General features: G+C 38.5%; 1 pseudogene; it reads right to left on the reverse strand.

The window, feature by feature from the left end:
- Window positions 1–1,396: 1,396 nt before the first annotated feature.
- Window positions 1,397–8,159, reverse strand: LOC111164969 (FACT complex subunit SPT16 pseudogene; annotated as a pseudogene).
- Window positions 8,160–12,365: the final 4,206 nt, after the last annotated feature.

Genomic DNA, 12,365 nt, shown 5'->3' on the forward strand with positions numbered 1-12,365 from the left:
TTCCCAGAAGCTGTTTCTACTCTCCCATTTACCGTCTTGGTAAATGTCACCTGAGTATGCATATCACTTCTTAGAGAAAACTTTGAGTAAAGGAGTTACCGCCCTCCTATCCTTCAATTAGTAATTAAATCCTGCTCTGCCTCCACACTGTTGCCCACAATTATCCACTCCATCCTTTCCCATCGACTGTCTTCTCATCCAGGCCCTCCTCTGCTCCCTCAGGCACATTTGCCATGTCTGCCAAACAGGGCGCTTTCTCCAGGTTCTCTCATCCATTCTCTCACTTTGAGCCGAGTTATCTATCACTCTAGGGCAATCATCCTAAATGGCTCCCTCTACTGGATAAAGTCCAACCTCTTTGGCTTCCTTTCAAACCTCATTGACCTCATACCTTCACCTAGAGCCTACACTCTGGCTACCCTTTTCACTTATGCTTCCCAAATGCACTATCAAGCCTCTGTGCCATTTGTAATCTTATTCTCCTTGTCTAGAATATTCTCCTCACTCTCCCGTTTTATCTGGGGAACTCCCACTTATGGGTACAGGTCCAGCTTAAATTTCAAATCCTCTTCACAATAATCTCTGAGCAAAGGCCATGGCTCCTCTTTATAGATTGTGAACTCCTTCAGTACTGAGGCTTCTTCTTACTCAGGACCTAACTCAGTTCTTCATACATGGCCGCTGCTCCATGAGATCACTTACTTTGCAAATATTTATTGATTCCTTGCCATATAGTGAGCATTATTTTTAAGTGTTGACAATACAGTGATGGAAAAAGTAGATGCAATATCCACCTTCACAGGGCTTACAGCTTAGGGAGAATTATAATAGATAACCACTCTAATGGAACACCAGGGATTCCTTTAGCTTCACTGCATTTCTTGTGCCTTGTATGATCTTTATTAACCCCAGAGAGTAACTTCTTTTATATGAAGTTGCTAGTTTCCCTAAACTGCTAATTAATGCATAATTATCCAGTAATAAGTGTAGATATCAAGAGGAAAATTAGCATAGTGATCTGATGCCTAAAGTTTACCTTTTTTTATATATATATACAAAAGAGGAGGACTGAAGAAAGGATAGAGAAATCCAGTAAATGTGTAAATATCAAGGTGCATGTGCATGTGTAAGTCTGTTTTTCTGAGGCCGTTGGAAGGATATAAGTGAAGGGAGAAAGAGGACTATATTAAGAAAGGCTGGAGAGGCACAGTGCTGAAAAAGACAGGGTGTTGAGTAGTAGCTTAAGCCACAGTCTGCTGTTATATTTTTGGGTGATTAACCTGTTGGTTCCAGAAATCACACGTTTTGTGACCACTATTCTACAACATTACTGAGTTTTCTAGCAGTTGGCTGGATTCTTCCAGGAACTGTTAGGTCTGCAATTACTTTGTTAGACAAGCTGAACACAAGGTGGTCACTCAGTTCTATCAAAAATGAGGACAGCATTTCATGCAATGAATTTAGGAAAAGGGAAGAGTGAGGCAATTCTTCATGCTACTTTGGATTCATTGTAATTGGCTGTAAAAATGTCCATAGGATTTTCCCTTAGGAACAAGATACATTATAAACTGCTTGGCACTGCTAATCTTTCTAACATATGTTTTTTAATTTCAAGGAGGAATTTACTCTTACCATTTATCTCACCTAAAAACATGTAATGTTATTACTAAAACCATACTGGTACAAAGGTTGAGATAAATCATGTGGGTTGATGGTAATTTATAAATGCTAAACTGTAATTGGGCTTAGAGTTGTACCCAACAGCCTGCTGACATTCCCACGCACGACAGGAAGGCTCAAGCAACACTTTCTCAGAGAAGCTTTCTCCCGCACAAATTGGAAGGTTCTCAGAACACAGCCAGCTTCTCTGCTCCTGATGACTTAATGAGAACTCTGAATGGAGGACCTGCCTCCATTTTCTTTTCTTTTCTTTTTTTTTTTTTTTTTTTAATTTTCTATGTCATGTAAAATTTCCAGTGATTGGCTGAAGGAAGAATGCAACTGAGGGTCAAAGTTCCGAAGTTACTTCCTCTTTTTCTTGGGAGGCACAGAGCCATGTCTGGAACCTCGGTTAGAGTGTCGGCCTGACCCGTGCACAGATGCCTTCCTCTTCCAGCTCATACTGCGACTCTGTTCCTCTTCCTCATAGCGACTTTCACAGTCAGCTTTTTGGGCTTCTTCCTCCAGTTCACCCCAATCCTGTCCACTCTCTTCTTCACTGCCCAGTGATTCCTTGGAATAATCTGATTCTTCAGCTTCTGATGAATAATATTCCTCACTGTCCTCCTCCTCTTTTTCATAGTCATCCTCTGAAGGATTAAAAGTCTCATCTTTGATTTAAGACTCAGAATCCCCTTCCTCAGTATCACTCCCCTCACCCACAGGTTCCAGGAAAGACCAGCCACCTTGTTCGAAGAAGCCCTCAGGGTCATCAACATTAGTCTTCATAATTGTAGTCCAGTTGAGGGGCTGTACTCCTTCTGTGTACTTTAGGTCACAAGAATTCAACCATTCCTTGATGGGGTCAAGAGAGGCAACATGAATGGCATTGATGGTTGTCACTTTCTTGCTGTAGTCCTTGTAGACGATAACTGTGTCAAAGTTCTTCCGGTGAAACTGGACTCGCTCCAAGTGAATCAGCTCCACTTCATCCAACGTCACCACAAAATGTGGCCATTCTGTAGCATTTACCAGCACAATACTAGTAGGCTGAAGGAGGCAGGTACTCCTATAGGAGCTCTGTTAAATCCCAAGTCCCCAAAAGGCACTTCAAAGTCCAGTTCCTCCTTAGTTAGAGCCTCTACTTTCTCAATGAAATTTTTAAAGGCTGTTTTCAGTTTGTGCCTCATTTCTCATTCCATCTACTCAGCATGGAGGTCATCTCGGTCATGCATATGCTGAGCTTTCCCCAAGTCTGTGGTGATGTCCAGCACCTCTTTGCTCTCCTTTCCTGGACTCCATGGTCCCTTCATTTGGTCAGATCCCCTCTGAGCAAGATGAATAGCGATGCTACATGTCCTGACCAACGTCGTCCCAGTTAAGGCCTCCAAGAAATCCAAACACTAGGTCCTCTGTCAACCTTCCAACTACATTTCAGCCCACATTTGAGGTTTCTTTGCTGAAGACACAATTTCGCTGAACACAAGAGATCGGGAAAAGTGAGGGTGGTACTGAGAAGAATAACCATGGATAAAAATAACAGTATTTCAAAATGGGGTCCAATAGGAGACCAGAGAAGTGATTTCAAATGAGAAAATAATAAGGGTTATTATTGTTTGAGTCCTTAGGATGTGACAGGAGCTGTACTAAACATTTTGCACCTAAGGTCTCATTTAGTCCTCAAACCATCTACCTATGAGGTAGGTTTTATTATTTTTCCCATATACAACTATGGAAAGAGACCCAGAGAAGTCAAGTAACTTCAGGATTTCTGCCTAGTAAGTAAAGGAGTGGATACATGAATCCAGCTCGAGATGAAGTCAAAGATTTGACTTTTAACACTCTTGAGTATTGCTCTCATTAATTCTAGAATCAGCAATATTTCAATAATTATGTAAAAAATACAAGACTGTCTTAAATACTTGCATGGTATTTATTAACCCCTAATAAAAGAGATTGTTCTTTTCAAAAGCCTTATTGAAAAGAAACCACTGACTGCAGTCTACTCCACATTTCTGCTGTTAACAATTTGGGGGCTCCTTAGCAGAGGGGCCACGCCCCATGCTTGCTGTGCTCTGCACCTTTTTTCCAGGCACACCTGAGTCTGGAGGAGACCTGACTGCATGAGGAAACTCACAGAGTTCCCCCAACTACTTAGCTCTTTTAAAGATGCATTATCTAGAAAGCAGTATTATCACACACTGCTTTGTCATAATCCATTAGGTGGCTGTGTGGCAAGAAACTTATTATTAAAATAGAGTTCAAACCCTCAGACAAGAAATTTCAAAATAAATGACAACAGGGCTTCCCTGGTGGTGCAGTGGTTGAGAGTCCGCTCTGCCGATGCAGGGGACACGGGTTCGTGCCCCGGTCTGGGAAGATCCCACATGCCGCGGAGCGGCTGGGCCCGTGAGCCACGGCCGCTGAGCCTGCGCGTCCGGAGCCTGTGCTCTGCAACGGGAGAGGCCACAACAGTGAGAGGCCCGCGTACCGCAAAAAAAAAAAAAAAAAAGTGCTAAGAACTTTATAAATATCTCATTCTATTCTCACTAAATCTCTAAGATCTATGTTTTATTCACCCCCATTTTACAGATAAGAAAATGGTGCCTTGAAGAGGTTAAACAATTTGCCCCCGAGTCTTACAGTCATAAAGGTCAGAGCCTAGGCTGAAACCCAGAGCTATGGAGCTATAAAGTTTGATTCTTAACCTTGATCCCACACTGCCTCTCACCAGCATGTGCTGACAGGTTTTCACAAGTGGTAGAAAAGGGATACTTGATAGAGAGCCACCAATTGGACATGTCATGAGTATGCACATGGGAATGTATGGAACACGGGAGTTATTTATTGTGTGTGCCAAAGCGATATAAGAAAAAGACTAAAATCACTGTTCTCGAGGCAAAACAGAGGACTAAGAAATATAATTTGTCATTGGTTTCATCATCTAATTCCTGGATAGCTTTGGAAAGTAATTCACCTCTGTTTCTTTAATTTACAATTAGGGAGAATATTTGCCATCTATCTTCCTCATAGGAATGTTTTAAGGAAAACTAAGATATGGAACAATCATTGTAAATACTTCTCATTTGATAGATTAATGTATCAGTGTCATGCCATGTTAAGGAGTTTCAACTTTATTCTTTAAGCAATAAGTTGCTGGGGGAGATTTCCAGGGAGAAGTATAACATGACTAAATTAGCATGATGCAGAAGGGACACTGCTGAAACATGTAGAATGGATTGAAAAAAGTAAACTTTCTTTAAGTGTGCTGATGTGACAGCAAGGTTACAAAGTAGGTCTGAAGCAGAGGAGGTTGGGTGTGGGCTGAGTGTGGAAAGATGGGAAAGAAAATGGTCAGTAAGAACACACAAGGAGAAAAGAAGCATCTAGACCTGGGAGCCAGGCAGAGGATGCTGCTTTACCTCACTGCTTTCTCACTGTTTTAGAAATATCAAAACAATGTGATTACTTTGAATTCCAACCAGGAGATTTAAGATTTGATGGCAATATAAAATGGGTGTGCACTAATACACCTCTTAGAAGCGAACAGTTAGAAAACAATTTTTTCAAGATCCTTTCTAGTTCTATGGGAAAAGGAAGTCTTTTTAATGTTTTAGCTAATATCTGGAGAGGAGCATCACTTAGGGCCGTGTACAAAGCTATGCAACACTCTGACTACCAAGAAGATACACATGCAAAGCTTCTCAGATTATTATTTTTACCTTCTATCTCTCAGAAGAAATCAAATGAGAGTTTGAAAATTGATTACAATATTTAGCTTTTGTGTGACCTTGACCAAGTTACTTAAATTCACTTACAGTTTTCTCATTTGTGAAACTAGAATAATCATAGTAATAGCTTTAGAGGGATTTTGTGAGTATTAAATGAGTACAATCTACCTATAGTCAGGGTTCATATTTTAGTATCAATACATTTTAGTTGTATGAGTATCAATGATTGTGTGTTTGAAGGAATTGTGTGCTATGAAAGACTGTGAAGGTCAAAGGAGACAGGACTCCACACACCGTGCTTGTACTTCTTTTGATCTTCCCTAGATGATATCCACTCTTTTTAAAAGATATAGCACATAAAATGATGCTCAACATTGCTAATCATCAGGGAAATGCAAATCAAAACCCACAATGCAATATCACCTCACACCTGTCAGAATGACTATCATCAAAAAGAGCACAAATAACAAATGTTGGTGAAGTTGTAGAGTAGAGAAATGGGAATCCTTGTACACTGTTGGTGGGAATGTAAATTGGTGCAGCCATTGTGGAAAACAGTATGGAGGTTCCTCAAAAAACTAAAAATAGAACTACCATATGACCCAGCAATTCCACTCCTGGTTATGTATGTGAAAAAAGGCAAAAACACTAATTTGAAAAGACACAGGCACCCCAGAGTTCATAGAAGCATTATTTACCATTGCCAAGATATGGAAGCAACCTAAGTGTCCATCAATGGATGAATGGATAAAGAAGATGTGGTGTATATATATATATATATATATATATATATATATATATATATACACTACTTAGCCATAAAAAAAAGGAAACTTTGCCATTTGCAACAACATGGATGGATTTGGAGGGTATTATGCTTAATGAAATAAGTCAGACAGAAAAAGACAAATACTGTATGATATCACTTACAGGTGGAATCTAAAAAAAAATAAAACAAGCTAGTGTATATAACAGAAAAGAAACAGACTCACAGATATAGAGGACAAACTAGTTGTTACCAGTGGAGAGAGGAAAAGGGGGAGGGGCAAGATAGGGGTAGAGGATTAATAGGTATAACTATTATGTATAAAATAAATAAATTACGAGGATATAGTGTACAACACAGGGAATACAGCCAATATTTTATAATAACTATAAATGGAGTATAACCTTTAAAAATTGTAAATCACTATGTTGTACACCTGTAACATACAATATTATACATCAACTATGCTTCAATAAAAAAATTTTCTATGAGAAAAAATATTCTCTTTTCCATTTTCTGAAAGAGTTTGTGCAAAATTGGTAGTTCTTCTTTCTTAAATATTTGATAGACTTCATCAATGAAGCTATCTGGGCTTGGAATTTCTTTGTGGAAATAATTTTAATTATGAATCAAATTAATGTAATATATAGGGTAGACTTCCTATAGATACATAAGAAGACTAAATTAACATCGAATTATCTACCTTTATAGTTTGGATTTTAGAAAGAACTTTGAATCTCTTGAGTTATAAGAATTTTTAAGAAAAAATAATTAACAAATCAGTACTGTGGCTAAAACAAGATGAAATAAAGAGTGATATTTAGAAAGGGGGTTTTAAATTCAGTAGAAATACTGATGCAAGGAGAACCTTTTATTAATGTTAAAAATGTCACTCTTGTTGCCCTTTCCACAAGAATGCTCTGTTTTATACTGCAGACAAATTCCTTTAATCTAATTTATTTATTACAATAAAATCTCTGTCTGCTTTATTACTCCTCCTAGTAGGGTAGGAACTGAAAGTCAGATGGCTCACCCTGTGTCACGCAGTGAGTCACAAGGTGGGAACTAAGTTTGGGGGTGGGGTCACGTGATCAGGCCAGTCTCTTAGCAGTGCCTTCAGCAACTTACTCATCACTGTTCTGAGCTTCCTGCTGCTCACAGCAGCGTCTTCCTCCCTCATCTGAGTTTTTCTCTGCTACCACATCTCTCACCCCTTTTCCCTGACCACACTGTTACTACAAAGGACAGACTCCTAGCATCTTTATGCCCTACATATTAGGCTGTGTCAAAGGACACATATAAAAACCTGATTTGAAACCTGCTGTTGAACACTTCTGTTGACAGAGCTGGATTCCTGATATGCCTGCTCTATTTACAGATAATTTCTCAGCCGTCCTGGTGTTTGCATTATTGTCTCAAGTCCCAGACAGATACATCTCTTTGTTTGACCTAAGTCCTGTGCTCCTGTACTAACTTATTAGTCCTTAAAGTGTGATCCCTCACCAGCGGTATCAATATCACCTGGTCACTTTTTAGAAATGTAGGTTCTCAATCCCTCCAAAGGCATGGGGCTCAGCAATCCATGTTTTAAAAAGCTTTCCATGTGATCTTGACACACACAAAGGTTTGAAAACTACTGTTATAGCTGCAATAGGGGAGGAGGAAGCAGAATTTGGCCTTTTTGATTCCAGAGCGGGACCAATGCTCACATGATGGGGGATTAACAAAAAAGAAGATGTTCAGATATTGAATAGCAAAAAAAAGAAAAGAAAAGAAAAGAAAAAAGCCTATGTCTACTGTACATTTTTTACAACCATCAATTTCAGAAAGACTTAGAATTTACTTAATATAAAAAAAATAGCTTTGGTGGTATAGTGGTGAGCATAGCTGCCTTCCAAAAAAAAAAATACTAGAACAATTCAAGCTCAATTACACATGGCCCTACTTCACTACATTCCCTATTCTACTACCTCTGCTTTCAACAGTAAATACCTGATGTCCATTTCGATTTCAACAGTAAATATTTGATGCAAGATGAACATGGTCTCACATCTTAGGTATGAAAGTAGCTTTGATTATTGGGTTGTTTTAATATCACCTATTGTTTGAAGCTTTGTCTACAGCTCAGATGAATATGAGTTGTTGCCTTTCCTGACAGCTATTTCTGCAGAGTTTATAGGATTAATCAAATAAATACTTGATTTTGATTCAGCTAACTGACATCCCCAAATATCCATTGGTTGGTGCTATTTGACCTCATCAATCTCCAAACCAAAATGATGTTATGTACACAACTCTATTTACTTTGGTGTGCAATAAATCATCTTTCTACTTGAAAATAGTAGCACTACTATTGGTTTTGTTAGGTAATATTTATTGAGTGCTTGCTACCTACTAGGCACTGCTTTGACTTTACACGTATTCAGTCATTTATTATCACAACCCCACCACATACATACTAGTTTATCCCCACTTTCATTAAAGCAATTGAGAAAAAGTGAGATTAAATAATTTCAACACATATGAGGTATCACCTCACACCCATCAGAATGGACAGCATCAAAAAAATCTACAAACAATAAATGCTGGAGAGGGTGTGGAGAAAAGGGAACCATCTTGCACTGTTGGTGGGAATGTAAATGATACAGCCTCTATGGAGAACAGTATGGAGGGTTCTTAAAAAACTAAAAATAAAACTACCATACAACCCAGCAATCCCACTACTGGGCATATACCCTGAGAAAACCATAATTCAAAAAGAGACATATACCACAATGTTCATTGCAGCACTATTTACAATAGCCAGGACATGGAAGCAACCTAAATGTCCATCGACAGGTGAATGGATAAAGGTGTGCTACATATATATAATGGAAATATTACTCAGCCATAAAAAAGAATGAAATTTAAAACAAAAGGAATGAAATTGAATTATTTGTAGTGAGGTGGATGGATATAGAATCTGTCATACAGAGTGAAGTAACTCTGAAAGAGAAAAACAAATACCGTATGCTAATGCATATATATGGAATTTTAAAAAGCGGTACTGACGAACCTAGTGGCGGGGCAGGAATAAAGATGAAGACATAGAGAACAGACTTGAGGGCACGGGGGGGAAGGGGAAGCTGGGATGAAGTGAGAGAGTAGCATTGACGTATATACACTACCAAGTGTAAAATGGAAGGCTAGTGGGAAGCAGCTGCATAGCACAGGGAGATCAGCTCGGTGCTTTGTGACGACCTAGAGGGGTGGGATAGGGAGGGTGGGAGGGAGGCTCAAGAGGGAGGGGATATGGGGATATATGTATACATATAGCTGATTCACTTTGTTGTACAGCAAAAACTAACACAAGATTGTAAAGCATTTATACTCCAATAAAGATGTGGAAAAAAAATAATAATTTCAACAAAGTCACACAGCTAATAAGTGGTGGAGCTGGGATTTTATTCTAGGCAGTTGACCTCACACTAGGCATACAACCATAAGGTAACCACTGTCCCAGTGTTTCTGGGACTGAGGGGTTTCCTGGGATGCAGGACTTTCAGTGCTAATACTGGGATAACCCCAGGCAAACCAGGATGGTTGGTCACACTGCAACTACTATGCTGCAAGATGTATTTATGTCCTTTTTCCCCCCTTGAGTGGCATTTGAAATATATCAAGCTAATGGCTGACTTCCATAGTTCCAGGAAACAGTAGACCCATGTGTCTGTACAGGGGCACAAGGCTCTTAGGTGTCTCTACTCCATTTCCATCATTCCATTCCAGAGTGTCCATTACTCAAGGTCATCACTTAATGTCCCCTTTCAGGAGACAGGATCCAATCTAAAGAGCTTTGCTGTTCCAGAGATGTCCCTGGATTTCCCCAAATATTCCACTAAAAACTAGGGTAAGAGATTCTAAGAATTTGCTTCAATATAAATTGCCCAATTGTTTTTCTTTAAAAGAACATAAAACTCTTCAACAAAAACTCCAGCTCATTAGTTTCAAGTTTGTAATAAGGAATTATAAAGGGACAACCCAACAAGGAATTGGAGGGGGAACAAGGAAAGGAAGATAGAAGAGCTAGAACATTTAGCAGGGATTTAATTTACTTTGCAGTTTAAGACTGAGAAAGATAGCACAACACAATGTTCCTCAAACACACACAAAATTTCACAGTTACATGGAAGGGAGTACATGAAGTCAACAGGAGGACCCACCTGCAGACTAGTGTCAATAATTCTCACCTCCAAACCTCAGGAAGGACCAACTCTCAGCCTCCTAATGTGAAACTGTGGGAAATTCCTTCATGATAGTGAACCCTCTATTAACTGAGCTATCTATAATAGTTAGATACGTAAATACTGATATTTAAAAGAAAGGATCCTTAACTAATTTATTAACTGAGCTATCTATAATAGTTAGATACGTAAATACTGATATTTAAAAGAAAGGATCCTTAACTAATTTATTCTGTCCCCATTCCTATCCCCACAGACAATCTCTTTAATTGTTTACCTGTTTCTTGTAGTAGTTATGTCTTTAAATGGTTATTATCTCTAGATAAAAGCCTCACACAGCTAGTTCTAGATTTTCCAGTTTTTCATATTATCTATTGACATCCTTCTCTATCTGTTGAGTTATGTTGTTTTGGTTACTAAGAAGAAGAGAGGACCTGAGAGGTCCTTGGATCACACCTTGAGAACTGCTACTCTAGTTCTTGGATAATTCCTCCTTTCAATTTTACTATCCTCTCTTTCTGGAATTTCATAGTTATATGTTGGATCTAATATATTGATATTCCATAACTCTGAATTTTTCCCCTCTATCTTACAACTCTTAATCCTTTTGTATTACTTTCTAGAATATTTTTGCAATTTAAATTTCTACTGATTTTTGTGTGGGTGGAAAGAATGTCAAAGAGGTCTTTCTGTTTTCTGATTGTTACTTAGTGTATTCTTTCCTTCCTTTCTTCTTTCCTTCCTTCCATCCTTCCTTCCTTCCTTCCTTCCTGCCTCTCTCTCTCTCATTCTTTCTTTCCTTCATCATAACAGCTGATGGAAAATTTTGGTGAAACTTTCTAAAGATACCAATGGGAGTTAAAAAATTTTTTTTTCTCTTCCCTGTTTTTTACTTTTTTTTCCAGTTTTATCAATGGTCATTTTTAAGAATGAGGCAACAGGAAGCTGATTGAGAGGCCTGGGTATGTGGGTGGGACTTGTCAGTTAACTCTGAGATGACTGGACAAGAGTCAGTCATCTCACTGGAGACACCTAAATGCCTGAATGGAGTGGACATTGATATCTTTATAGAAAAGCCTTTTATTTCTGGCTTGTGGTGGAAGTAATGAACATAGTATATCCAAATCCTGAGACAATGCAAGATAAGTTAAGCAACTCATTCAAAACTATTCAAGGAATCAAAGACAAAATTAAAAGTAGGACCTGGGTCTTCTAATTTCTAGTTTGCTTTCCAGTAAACCAAGCTGCCTTTTGCAAGGACAGCTCAATTTAAATTCTGGCCATGCCATTTACTTGATGAGTAACAACTAGAGTTTTGGTTTCTGCAATTGTAATTAGATTATTGTAGGATAATAATCACCCTACTTATGTATTCGTCACAGAATTGCTATGATTGATAAAATGAGACAATATTTGTGAAATTGTCTTTCTTATAAACTATGTAGTTTAATACACATATTAAGTATAAATTTCCTACATAATAAAGTAACTTGCATATACTTTAAACTTATTTTCTTTTCAAATTAGACTTGTGGAAAAGATATTACATTCATATGATTCCAAAATCAAAAGAGTAAAAAAGAACAAAACAGGAAAAGAATTGCTTCCACAGCTGCCTCAATCCATGTTCTTATCTCCTAGGAATGTGTACGAGTAACTATTTCCACGTAGCCCTGTGTTGTCAAGTTTCTGGATATTTGCCCTTCTAAAAGAGGTGAAAAAGAATAATCGTGGCTGCTCTGGTTACCTATTGGCTATTTCAAAAACCATGCTAAGTCAGCCCTTAATGGCTTAAAACAAGATAATCATTTAATTTACTCACAAATCTTCAATTTCAGCAGAACATAGTGAGGACATCTCATCTCTGCTCCACGCAGTGTTAGCTAGGACGGCTCAACTGAAGCTGGAGGGTCTCCTTCCAAGATGGCATACTCTCATGGCTGGCAAGCTGGTACTGGCTGTTGGTTCCTGTCCACATGGGCATCT

The sequence above is a fragment of the Delphinapterus leucas genome, chromosome 17 (assembly GCF_059928025.1).
Source record: "Delphinapterus leucas isolate spDelLeu-1000000601 "Yukka" chromosome 17, BTC_Dleu_Yukka2, whole genome shotgun sequence".
Taxonomy (NCBI): Eukaryota; Metazoa; Chordata; class Mammalia; order Artiodactyla; family Monodontidae; genus Delphinapterus; species Delphinapterus leucas.